Raw genomic sequence first — 14,754 nt, 5'->3', positions numbered from 1 at the left:
TTGAGGATACTAGAACTCTGCTCAATTATACCTTGCATTGTCCTATCCATCACATAAGTTCTGTTGTTGACTTCCACCACTCTTCTAGCCATGTTTTGTTAATCCTCATTTACCTTGTTCTTTAAGCTATATGTCTCACTTTCCAAAGTGCTCATTCTGGGCTTGAGATCAAGGATTTTATGGAAAAGCCACTTAGTGGTAATGAAGCTATCCACCACACTATTTTTTGCATTAGTAAGGACATCAATGTTCGGGTTCTCCTTAGCAATGTCACTAAGGATGAAAAGAGCTAGATCTATCAACTCCTCCACTTGGATTCTACCCTCTTCATTTTCTTTGACCTGAGTTCAAATTAGCTCCCTTGTGATGCCCATATTAGCTGTAGTAGAGTCAAGGTTCCTCCATACTACCTTCCTATCCTTCCTTGTGATCGAGCATCTATAAGTAGTAGTGTCAAAATCCTCGAAGCCTTGTTTAGGTGCCTCTATATCCCCTTCCACCTTCTCACTCTTTTCCCCTATTTTTCCTTGTTTTCATCAAGGGTTTTCCTTTTGCAATTTCCTAACACCATTACCTCCTTCTCTTTGCTCATCGACACTTCGATAGTGATGGTTCTCTTGTTCTTCTTTCATTCCTTACCATCCCCTTCCCTAATTTTCTACTCTACCTTTGCATTATCTTCTCCTATGTCTATCTCTTTAGCCCATTCATTGTAACCCCTATCTAAAGAAGTGTCAATGACCTATGTGGGCTTGGGGAGCACATTTTTCTCCTCGCTATCAGTTTTGAGGGTTTTTCTCCATGAGTTGCACTGTAGGATCTTAAAGTCCTCTAAATTCATGTTCATCTCAAGAATTTCTCCATATTGGAAGGCAAATATACCTCCTTAGACTCATCTAAATCCCCCATAATTTTCTTTCTCTCTTTCTTGTCTTTAATTTGTATACTAATGGTCCTAGCTTTGAAGTACTCGTAGATTAACACTAGTAGCCCCTCATAGAGCACTATATTCCTATTTTTCTTTTCTTGATACTCATTAGTATTATCATTCGCAAAAGATTAAAGGTACAAGGGAATAGATATTTTTGCCTCGTACCTAAAATGGTTGAGTAGTATGAAATGGCAATTGCATATGTAATCAAACCTGGTGTTGAGAGTAATATATTTGATGATGGCTTGAAGCACAAATCTCCATAGAGGCTTGATGGAGCTCAAGAGATAATGGGTGCCTTTCTTCACCAACACTTGTTTCTCCTCTTGGTTCTTAGTAAAATCTACCACCATTTGCCCAAAAATTTTTGATCTCTGTAAAATTTCATGCAAATTATAAGGATCATAGTGATCTAGGAGAGAATTTATTTCATAATAGAGAACTCCATCCCATCAAATTTGACCATGCCGTCATTCCAGTTTCTAACCATAGTTTTTATTATTGAGGGTATCTTTAGGATGTTCCAAACCTTGGTTCTTCTTCTCCACTTCTAGGCTTCATCCTTTGGTACCCTCCTGTGTCTTCCCCTAAAGATGGTATTCTTCTTAATGCATTCTTTGTAGTCAATATCCTTTAGAACTTGCAAGCCTTTGACTCTCCTCATTTTCATACACCTTTTTTTTCTCCTTTTGAATTTGCTTCCCACCAATGGTACTTGACATTGGTTGATGGATATTGTAGACATGGAAAGTAAGAGAAATATTGTACTTCCACCTCACAACTCTGCATATTCCCCATAAAATATTGATTATCATAATAAGTTCACACATGTTATTACTGACAACAACCTGCAATCTACTAACTTTCATTATGGCATTTAGTTAAACCCAATCTACTTGGGATATGATCCCTTTTGACAACCTCATTAAATTTTGACAGGATGTCATGTCCATCCATCCATTTAGCCACCTCATTATACTTGATATCCCAATTTCCCAACTTGTCTGCCACATTGTTGTCCTCACAATACTCATGTGCCACATAGGTTTTTTCAAAGGTTTGAAGGTTCTAGATGCATTCATCAATAATATTTGTAGTATTTCAAGTGGGCTTGTTCCTCCCATTAAGGAAATCAATAATGTTTTTAGAGTCTCCTTCTAGCCAAAGCAATTTCACTCCAATTTCTTTACCTAACTTCATTTTCGGATGTGGCACAATGGCTTCTACATACATAGGTCAAAACTACAATGCATTTTCATTTTTGCATGACATTTCAAGTCATTTTTACATGAAGAGATTTCACAACATTGCATCAAGCTTTTCTCTCCTGAGACCCACTTACGATCATGTAAAATGTCAAAAATATATAATTTCTATGTGCGATCATGTCGAATGGGCAATAAAACATTTCCATGGTAACTTGAACTCATTCGATGTGAAAAAACACTATATTTGAGTCCATGGAAATAGTTTTGGCCTACGATCATGTCAAAGGAGAAATTAAATCTTCATATGATAAGCCACTCCTACAATGTTGAAACACGCAATTAAGCTAATAATTTTAAAATGAGAAAATAATAATAATATAAAATAATAGTAATTGAAAAAATTAATAATTATATAATTTTAAAATAAGGATTTTCTTTTAAAACTAAATTATTGATTCCACATGTGATGAATTTCCATCAATCAAATTGTACCAGATGAAGTCAAGTTTGCTTTCACTGAGAAAGGTTTCTCCATTTACACTATTTGTATGTCAAAGATGGATGGTATGTATGGATAATGCTAGATTTTTTATTTTTCAAATGAATGATTCATCGAGAGAATAATTGTTTCCTTATTATCGATCCTTTAAAATAAAAATAAAGATTGTTCTCCAACATACCTATACATTGAAGTAATTTGGATGATTATCTTACTAAAAAACTAACATATTCTAACACCTAATATTCCATTTCCCTTCTCTCTTTAGACTATTTTAATCATACATATGAGAAGAAAGCTAATGCCACATAGTTAACATAAATCTATAGTAAGTATATGTCTATCTACTTAGTAAATAACAAGGCTTAGTCTAAAGATCTCTCATCGTCCACCTCTAATGCATCACTATCTTCCATGGTGAAATTAACCTATTCAAGAAGCCATTATAAGCCCTTCGATTTAGAAAAATCCAACAGTTACAGTGAATGTTAGGGAATCTGGCTAAAAAGCAAGAAAATTTTTAGGACTCAATATTGAAAACATCTAGATAAAGCAATTGACTGTGTGATATAATCTAGGCCAACAATAAATGGCTTAAACATCACACACAAAACTTAATTTCTAGAGAAAAATTGTTAAATAGTGTGTGATATTTAAGGGTGGCCATTTAAGAAGGAAAAAGGTTTGAAAAGATGTCATAGGTTGGAAATTTATGTCCTATCCCTATCAACATAAAGAATGGTTGCCATGAACACAACTACTACATTTGAATTCAACTTGGACTTTAAATCTATAATACATTGCTATGTTCATTGCTAGACTCACAAGATAGCCTTTTCATGGCCATAGGGAGCACTTTTGTCATCTCAAAGATGGAGCACATTGTTGGTTCTCTACTTTCTGAAGAGATGAGAAGGAAGCTCTCTCTAAATGAAAAAAAGGCTTTGAGTGTTATAGGAAGACTAAAGGAAAGAGACAAGAATGAGAAGTAGCATGGCCATTCTAAGTCCAAGAATAAGGGGAGATCAAAATCTCATGATAAGTCCAAGGCAATCTATTGGAATTGTAGCAAACCTAGACACTTTTGAAAGGACTACAAAGAGGAAAAGAAAAAGAAGAAGAACAAAGATTTTGAGTTTGAATTTGAGAAGGAAGATGGAGACGCTTTTATCACATCCTTGGCTACTCATCCAAGAGACAATGCATCCTTCATAGTCTCAAGTGCATCTTTTCACATGACTCCTAATAGAAATTAGTTTAGTAAATATGAAAAGTTTGATGGTGTTAAGGTGTATTTGGGAGCATGATTACCTAGCACTATTATTGGACATGTGGCCAATGCTCCTATGCCTAACTTTTTCATTCAATATGATAATTTTATAATTGATGAGGTCACACAAGAACCTCTTGTAGAGAAGCTTTTTCTAGAGGATATTAAACCTAGACCTTCAATTATTTCTCTTCCACAGTACATCCCATTGGATTTTGTAGTAGAAATATTTGAGAATGATTCTTGGTGGTCAGGCATTGTTGTTGATAAATTTAAGTCTCCACTTAGTCAATGACAATTTTATGAAGTTTACTTTCCACATACTCAAACTCTTCAACCCTATTCTCGAGTGCAATTACGTCGATCTCATGAATGGGTTAATGGAAGGTGGATGCTAAGACAATGGTACTAAATATGTTATTGGTTTTTTATAGTAGAGGTCGACATCTCTTTTGGGTATTACTCTATTGTATTGGAAAATGGGAATTCACTATCTCATAAAGGAGATTGCCTATTATTTTTGGTGTTGGCATTTTGTATTGCAAAGTTTGAAATCATGTATACATGTCTTTTGCAATAAAAGGTCTTTTAGACCATTGTTTTTAAAAATGATGTATCCAAGGTTTTCATAAATAAAATAATATATTTACATGATGTACCCAATGTTTCATAAAAAACAAATCATTATATATCTTCATGTGTTTATATTTCTTTAACAGAATATATTTTTCAACAATCTTTAAATCTTTAAATTATTTGTCTCCATTCATGGATAATTTTATTTTACTCATTTTAAATATTAATTTTTTTCATTCGTGCAAACATTATATATAAATTTAACTACTTATATAATAATCTTCATTGCTATATTTTTTTTGGTGTATACTAAATAAGGTGTCCTTTAAATAAATCATATACACATTCTAATAAATGAAGTTTACTAATTATATGGTTTCAATGGAAAATTATTTAGTGTCATGAAAAATATAGCTTAATTCACTATTATTAGTTTTGTACTAGCTATGGTGAGACCTAGGTTAAATTTTGAATCAGAGGAGGCAAGAAGAGAATACCAAAGGCAATATCACAGAGAATATCATAGATGTCAACAACAAAAACAACAACGAAAAAAAAAAATGAAAGAGAACAACAAAGAATAACATTAAATCAAGGAACTAGGCAAAGTTATGGTAGAAGAAGGTCTGAAGTGTCAATTGCACAACTAGAAAATGATGAAAGAGAGAGAAAAAAATGTACAGAGAAACAATCTTCAACATACTTCTAAGAGGGTCCTTCTAGATGCACAAAGGTGTGTAGTAAAACATGTTGAAGTGCAAGAAAGTGACATACATGAACATCCTACAGATGCAAACAATCAACTAAATGTTTAGTAGGAAGGGTCTACATATGTAGAACGTGTCCTAGATACACTACAACATGAAAGTCAAATCCATGTGAATGATGAATTAGAAGGTGATGGAGAAAACATGCCCAACCCAAATGGTATGCTTAAATCTGAATTTAGAAGATTCCAAATGTAGTTTAGATATCAGATAGATAGTTTGAAAACACCAAAGATGTGTTATGTTTGTCAGGAGTCATATGTAGCAATGAAAGTATATCGCACCAATGAGGGTCCAATATGCAATAGGTGTTGTCAAGAGATAGGAATTCATAGGTTTTCATCTTCAAATAATATGGATCTAGGATGTCAACCCCTATATTGCAAGTTACACATGCAATTGGTGGTCAGTACATGTATAAAGGACATACCATTAGTTTTCCTCACCATGTTGAACAACTATCAAAAGTCTTGCCACACACAATTGATCATTTACCAATCATCATTGTTCGAAGAAGGGATCAACATGGTATAGGATATAACTTTACTATGAATAAGGATCGTGTTTATAGAGCATTAAAATATAAAGTTAAAAATGATAAATTTTATGTAGATGTCAGGATAGATGAAAGTGATCTTAATGACCTGCCTTCAAATATGGATGAGAATATTTTTCATAGATTAAAGATAGTGCACATGGAGTTTGATTCTGATGCAAATGAAGTTGTATTCCTAGGTCCTCTCATGGAGATAGATGAAGGTTATATAATTGAGCACACAAACTCTATGGCTTCAAGGCCATGTAATGGTCAAAGAAAATTGGAAATAATTCATTGTTGGGTTAATAATCCTGATGCAATTCCATCTACTTTAATTGAGTGGCCATCTATAGGTGCATCACCTATCAATGAGCATGTCACATCTGGGTTGTTGGATATGGCTTTCCCAACATTGTTTCCATATGGAATTTGTGATTGGTTAGAGCCTAGAATGAAATGGTTATACTTGCATGAATTTTTAAAGCATTTAATCAAATATAGGGATCATCACTTTGGAAAACATCCAAGGTTTAAGTATTTTGTGTAGAACATGGTAATGAGACATCACGCACAAAGTTCATCATCTATTTTTGCAAAAATGAGATTTTAGGAAATGCCAATAACTATTAATGAATTATGTGAACATATGGAGAATATGCCTTGCAATAATTTCACAGATAGGCTAATGTGGTTCAGAACAAGTCTAAGAGGAACAAGATCATATTGGGCAAAATGTAAATCAAAATTAACTAACTTGCTTGACCAACTTGGCACAGCTACAATTTTCTTCACATTAAGTGTAGTAGATATGCAATGGCTTGATTTACATGCACTAATGCCTGGTACACCACCTACTAATCCAAGAGAGGCTCAAAGATAGAGAAGGCAGAATATCATTGACTATCTACATATTGTCACTTATTACTTGCACTTAAGGAATACAATGTTCAGGAGAGAAATACTTGAAAAAGGTATGAAAGTAAAGCACTTTTGGTGTAGATATGATTGGCAACATCATGGTTCACCTCATGTTCATGGCTTCTTATGGCTTGAAGGGGCACCAAATATGGACACTATTAATTCATCAAATGAGGATGAACGAAAAAGTGCTGAGAGATATTTTGACTCCATTATTCATGCTTGGAATCCTAGACATGATCCACATCAAAGAAACATAAATGTAAGTTTCATATTATAAATGAGTTAAATATTAATATGTGTTTCTCACCTCTATCCAATAGAATAATCTATGAATTATCATTTATAGGTCTTCCAAAATTTTGGTCAGCATCCATGCCTGAAGAATACAATGCAACTTGATGAGATGGATATAGACTAGGATTATGAACAGATACTCAATTGTGTTTAGAGACACACTGTTTGTAAGGAGGGAGTGTGCCTTCATAAAAAAAAAGGAAGAATGGTTTGCAGGTTAATCAAATTCAAAAAAATTATGTTTAAATGTTCTATTTCATATTTTTTAACAAGTTGGGTTAACTAGATATGTATTCACCAATGTTTTAGGTATAATGCTCCTTGACAATTAAATTTGGAGGGATCAAAGTTATATACCGATGCAAAATCAGGTGAGAAAAAATTTGAACCAGGAAGAAATGATGACAGAGTTAATACACACAATTGATAGATACTGCAATTGTGGAATGTTGATGTTGATTGGCAACCTATCCTTTCAAGACATGCAATTATCAAATATATTGCAAAGTATGCAGCAAAATTAGAGAGAAGTTCTGAAACATATCAACAAATGTTGATGCATCTTTCAAATCTTGAAAATCTTGATGATTTAGCATCATGGGCATATGGAAAGCTTTTAACAAAGACAGTTATAGAAAGAGATATTGCAGCTCAAGAAACATGTCATATGTTATTAGAGCTTCTATTGGTGAAGTGTAGTAGAAAGTTTGTCAATCTAAATGTCTCACATGAAGTTTTCAAATGTGTGGTAATCAATGATGATAGATATAAGGAAGAACTTAAAAAATATTTTGTTGATGGTTATAAAACAAGACCACTTTGTATGGAAGGTATTAGTTTGATTGATGCAGCAAGGTACTAGTTATATAATCCTAAAAGAAGAGGAGATAATAAATGGGTCCCAAGAAAGGAAGTAGCTATTGTTATATTTCTTCCTAGTTATTTTTCTATTCCTCCATGAGGTTCTAATAATTGGGTGGACTTTTGTTTGTTTGAGTTGTTACTATACAAACCTTTTCATAATGTTGAGAGAGACATTGGTCATGATGATGATAGTATAGTAGCAAATTGGGATTCACTCAATTATAATCCTTGGCATGTCCAAAGGCAAGAACATGCACAAAATAATGAACCTTCAAGTGATTCAGACACAGAAGATAATGGAGTCATTCAGGAAAATACTACAAAACATGAGTGGGAAATAATATCTGGGTTACATCATGGTCAACATATGCCAGTTTCTAAAATTGACATGTTGGGAAGAAGAGATATTGATAGAAATACAAATTGGTGTAGTGCATATCAAAGTGAAGAGGAGACAATCTGAGTAATAAATTTCATACCTAAAATGAAAAAGCATAGATGTCTTATGTATGATGACATTCCAGAGTATCAACTTTACAACTCTTAGTCACAAGTAAGAAAAGGTAGTCGACATTATTCTGACACACTACCATAGCAATCAAGTGGGAAATCCTTTGTCAATGATAATTCAAGGAACAATAGGAATGGGAATTTCTTATCTAATTGGTGCCATCAATCAATCTTTTCAAATGGCATTGATGACAAATCCTTCTCCTCTTCTATTGCTTGCAGCAATTGGAGTTGTAGCTTTCAATATGGGAGCATCTACCATTCATTCAAAGTTGTGGATTCCAATTACAGATTTTTCCCAACTACAAGGGACAAGACTTACAAGCTTTCAACAAGAGATGGAAAATATCAAGTATATTTTGATTGATGAAATAAGCTTCATTGGCCAAAACATTCTAGAAAATATAGATAGTCGACTTAGACAAGCCTTTCCGCATAAAGTAGACATAAGCTTTGGAGGTATCCCTTTGTGTACATCACATGGTGTAATTAATGTCTTCTAATTCTTATTAAGATTGGTCATATAGAATGCATACCTTTTGATTTTACTTTATGTACATAACTAAAAATTTTGCAACTATCTTTCAAGTGTATCTATTATTTTAGTTGGTGATTTGGTGCAATTACCTCCTATTAATGATAGACTAGCATATTATAGCAATAGATAGGAAAATTTATCATGGCAAGAATTCAATACAGTGGTTACACAAGATAAAGTATTTAGGAAAGATGGAGAAAATATCCAACAAAAAGATTTCATCATCTTCTCACAAATGTGAGAGATGTGAATCCACAAATAGATGATTGGAACTTGCTTATGAAACGAACACCTATAAGATTAGAGTTTGCAAGCAATGATGAGTTTGGTAAAGTAGTGTATTTATTCTCTACAAATGACAATGTTCATAACCATAACATGAGGATGTTGTATTCTTTAAGACATCTAGTTGCATGTAGCCTTGCAACCAAGTCAAGGAATGGAAATGGAAATGAACATTTATCAAGCGAGGAACTTGATATAGAATTATGTATTAGTAACGATGCAAGAGTAATGTTGACTACAAATCTATGGATAGAAGCTAGTCTTGTGAATAGATCATTGGGATATATTAGAAATATTCTCTACAAACTAGGAATTGCTCCAACTAAGCCACCAACATATGTTACAGTTGAATTTGATAATTACTCTAGAGTACCATTTGATGATCACCATGTAAACATAATACCAATAGTACCATTGCAAAGCGGTAGGACCTTCCAACTACCATTAAGGTTGGCATGGGCATTGACTATTCACAAATCTTAGGGGCTAACTCTTTCAAAAACCACAATTGACATAGGTCCAAGAGAAAGAGCAAGATTGACATTTGTGGCCATATCTCATATTAAGTCACTAGAAGGTTTAAGGATAATGACACCCTTTACATATGACCATTATGAGAAAATGAAAAGTGGGAAACAACTTTGAAAGAGAAAAGTAGAAGAAGGTAGACTGAGAAGTCTTGAAAATCATTGATGTTTTCAAACATATTATTTAATAATAAAGATTTATTTGTTCTACTACATTATCTAATCATCATTGTGAACTATTATGTTGTTATTCTTATTATGCACATTGATAGTTGATATTCCACAATTAGTGAAAACTATAATTCGATATGCTCAATCCAACATGATAACCTTATTATTTGCACATTTTAATGGTTTCAAGTACCATTAGGCTGAACTTTTGTTATACTAATTCTCTAATTTGTAAATTTAACTATGATCATCAATTGGGTCCACAAACTTTATCCCTCTCATTAAGTATACATTTGTTCTTTTTTTTTTAACTGGTGATAATGCTTTCTAAATTATTTTCCATGATATTTTTTAGGCATGAAAGCCTCTGATAAACAATCAAGCATTTTTGACATGAGCCCAACTTCTTTAGTAGAGTCAAATCATTTTTTGAGATAGAGTTTCAAAAGTGTGCATGAATAATTAAATAGTTTTGTACAACTATGGTAAAAGCTCTTGAGAATGCAGCTTTATCTATTGATCATGTATAAGAGATAGAGATAATGGAAATGGAAGATGTTGCCAAATATGTACATAACACATCTACAAAATTAGATGCATTTCTATCCATGATGAAAGAGGTCTATGATGATCATATTACGAACAAAGGTCGTAATACAATTTTAATCTCTAAAGAATATGTGATGTACTTACATCATTATGGAGAACTATACACATGGTCCATATGATGATTTCAAAATTTTCAATATTTCACTTATTACTTTATCTAGATATTTGTACTAGGAGATATTGTTCTCCTTTCATCTATGTATTGAAAGAATAAATAAATGATTTAACTTTTTAGCTCAAATTCTTCTCAACTATACTTGGAGATATTTGAAATCTTTTTCCTTGACCTTTGTGTTTGTATTATTAAATCTTTTATAGTAGATATATCATTAATATGTTGATCATTAAATTATGTATAAAATTGATGTGTTATTTCTAACTATTAACCCACTCTAAAGCATAATATTCATTTTATACTCATTTTAAGTGCAATCATTACCTCAATAGAATTTAGTAGTCCTTCATTGTACACTATTCATTATAAGCATAATTAATATTAATCAATTGTCTATTTATAAATGTAACTAATAAAGTTATAAAACTACATAAGCAACATTGTAATCCTTATATTACTCTATTATGCTAAGAGACATGTGTAAGGAGAAAAAGTTTCCCTCCTAAATGTAACTCTAAACATAACAACAATCGTAACTCTAATTATGGTCTTGCTTTTCCGCTAACCCTAATCCTAACCATAATTCTAATGCTTTGTCTATCGCTAACTCAAACTATAACCCTAATTGTAACTTAGAATTTAACCCTAAATCATATTCTAACCCTAAACCTAACCTTAACCCTAACCCTGACCCTTAACCTAACCCTAACCCTTTCTCTACCCATATCTTTAACTCTAACCCTAACCCTACCCCTACCCCTACCCCTACCCCTACCCCTACCCCTAACACTAACATTAATTGTACCTCTAACCATTTTCCTACTTTTCACCTAACCCTAATCCTAACTCTAATTTTGAATCTAACCCTAACTCATATTCTAACCATAAACTTAAACCTAACCCTAATCTTGACCTTCACCCTTACCCCAACCCTTTATGGACCCTTATCTCCAACCCTAACCCTAACCCCAATCCTAATGATAACCCTAACCCTAACTCTAATCCTAACACTAACTCTAACCCTACGTCTACCCCTAACTCTAACTCTAATTATAACTCTATCATAATTATAATACAACCCTAACCCTAACCCTAACCCTAACCTTAACTCTAAACTTAACCCTAACTTAAACCCATACCTTAACCTTAACCCTAATGTAACTCTCTATATATCCCTAACTCAATATATAAATGTAATCCTAACCATAACCCTTAATCTAACCCTTTCTCTATGCCTTTATCTAACTCCACCCATAATCATAACCGTAATCCTATCGTACCCCGAACTCTAACCATGAATCTAACTCTACCATAATTTTTCTTTAATATTAACCCTACCCCTAACCCTAAATCTATCTTTAAACTTGACTCAAAACTCTAACCTTAACCATAACTCTAACATTAACCCCAATTCAAACCCTAATCATAATATTAAATCTATTTGTAACTCTAACCCTAACCCTAATTGTAATTCTAACCCAAACTCTAATTGTAAGTATAACTCTATCTCTAACTATAACCCTAACTCAAACAATAACCCTAACTCTAACCCTAAGTCAAACTCATGTTCTAACCCTTAACCTGAGCCTAACTTGGACCATAACCCTAACCCTAATCCTAACCCTTTCTCTACCCCTATCTATAACCCTAACCCTAACCCTAACTCTAATCTTGACCTTAACCCTAACTCTAATCCCATCACTAACCTTAACCCTACTCCTACTCCTACCTCTAATTATAAATCTAACTCTACCATAATTAGACTCTAAATCTAATCCTAACCCTAACTCTAACCTTGACCCTAACTCAAACCCTTATGCTAACCTTGACCCTGATGCTACCTCTATATATAACACTATCTCTATATAAATATAACCCTAAGAATAACCTTATGCCTAACCCTTTCTCTATCTCCAACCCTAATTGTAACCCTACCCCTACCTCTAATTCTAGCCCTATATCTAACTCTACCATAATTAGACTTTAACCCTAACAATTATTTTAACCCTAAAACTAACCCTAACCCTAACCCTTTCTATACACCTATCTCTAACCCTAACCCTAACTCTAATTCTAACCCTAACACTAACACTAACCCTAAACCTTACACCAACCATACCCCTAACTCTAACCCTAACTCTAAATCTAATTGTAAATCTAACTCTACCATAATTCGACTCTAATCCTAACTGTATCCCTTAGTTTAATCTTGACTAATACCCTAACCCTAACTCTATCCTTAATCTCGACTCAAAACTCTAACCCTAACCTTAACCCTTACTTTAATCTTTACTAAAACCCTAATCCTAACTCTAATCTTAACACTAATTCAAAATTATAACCTAAACCTTAACTCTTACTTTAACCTTCACTAAAACCCTAACCCTTATTCTAACTCTAGCTCAACACTAACTCTAATTCTAACCCTAACCCTAACAATAATTGTAACCTAAACCCTAATTCTTACCATTTTCCTTACCCTAACCCTAACTCTAACCCTAACAATAACACACTTTATTTCTAAACCTAACCCTAACTCTAACCCTAAGGATTTTCGTAATCCTAAATATAGTTGTTTCCCTAGCCCTAACCCTAATGCTAACTCTAATTGTAACTCTAATCCTAACCCTAACTCTACCTCTAATTGTAACCCTAACCCTAACCATATCTATAATCTTCAATATAACAATTTACCTAACAATGTCTTTAAAATAAAACTGAATTAAAGTGATGCAAATAAACACTATATATAGAATTAAAAAATAAAATGTTGAATAATTTTATACTAAATTTATACTACTACTATTTTATATAGGTTTATACAACTATATTTAAAAAGAAATTTAAAAAAAAAAAGCAATACTAACCTTATCAAAAATAGAAAAACTAAAAAATACTTTACCTATTGCACCACGACTACCACTAGCTTATATATATATATATATATATCTGTGTGTGTGTGTGTGTGTGTGTGTGTGTGTGTGTGTGTGTTATATTTAAAAATAAAAATAAAAAACAAAACAATACTAACCTTATCAAAAATAGAAAAACTAAAAAATACCGATTGCACCGCGACTACCACTAGCTTATATATATATATACATATGTGTGTGTGTGTGTATATATATATATATATATTACGCCAAGAGTAATCATTCTCGAGGAGCCTATTTTTTCCATATATCCCAATTTTGATTCAAATAACCTTGGGATTAAAAAAATAGGCGCTTAGAGAATGATTACTCTCAACATTATACATACATATATATACATAGACATAGACATAGACATACACATACACATACGCATACGCATATGCATACGCATACGCATATGCATACGCATACGCATACATATATATACATATATATACATATATATATATACATATACATATACATATACATATACATATACATATACATATACATATACATATACATATATATATATATATATAAGCTAGTCTTAATAACTTTATTATGACTCTTCACTTGTGTTTCATTCTATTGAGTTAGATCCTACGAGGTTATGATATATTTTAATATTTTTTTGGAGTTTATGTGTTTTGCCATAGAATTTTCATCTTCCTAAAACCCTTTTTTATGAGCACTTTTTTTCTTATGTTGGTCCGAAGTCAGATCTAGTAGCTCATGGGGTGGGTCAAGAGACTCACATGGCTGGGTGGTGATCATAATTTCCATCAAGGCACAAATTAGTGTTCGTGACTTATGGTTCTTTCATATGATATCATGGTTACTTGTCATTTTCTCATGATAGTCATTTTATCTGATTGTGCATATTAAATGTAATAAGCTCAAAGGTGTTATGAAATTTATTTATATTTTATTACAAAAATCTTCTAAGATTATGTAAAACAATGATTGGGATTCCAAAATATAATATTTTCTAATTATATAAGCTTTTAAATTACAAAAATTCTTGTAAACTTTTTTTAAAATCTTATTATGAATTGCTAATGACAACATTGTGGAACCTTAGAGAAGTTAATAGTGGCATTTTCTTTTCATCCATAGTTAAATTTTAATTATATATATATTACTAAATCTATGTATTTTCTTCCGAGTCCACTAGAGACATGCCATGGTATGTTGAGCTGATGAGTGTTCA

The sequence above is a fragment of the Cupressus sempervirens genome, chromosome 9 (genome assembly GCF_028749045.1).
Source record: "Cupressus sempervirens isolate cs-2001-9-10 chromosome 9, ASM2874904v1, whole genome shotgun sequence".
In the NCBI taxonomy this organism is placed as follows: domain Eukaryota; kingdom Viridiplantae; phylum Streptophyta; class Pinopsida; order Cupressales; family Cupressaceae; genus Cupressus; species Cupressus sempervirens.
This window is presented reverse-complemented; position numbering follows the sequence as displayed.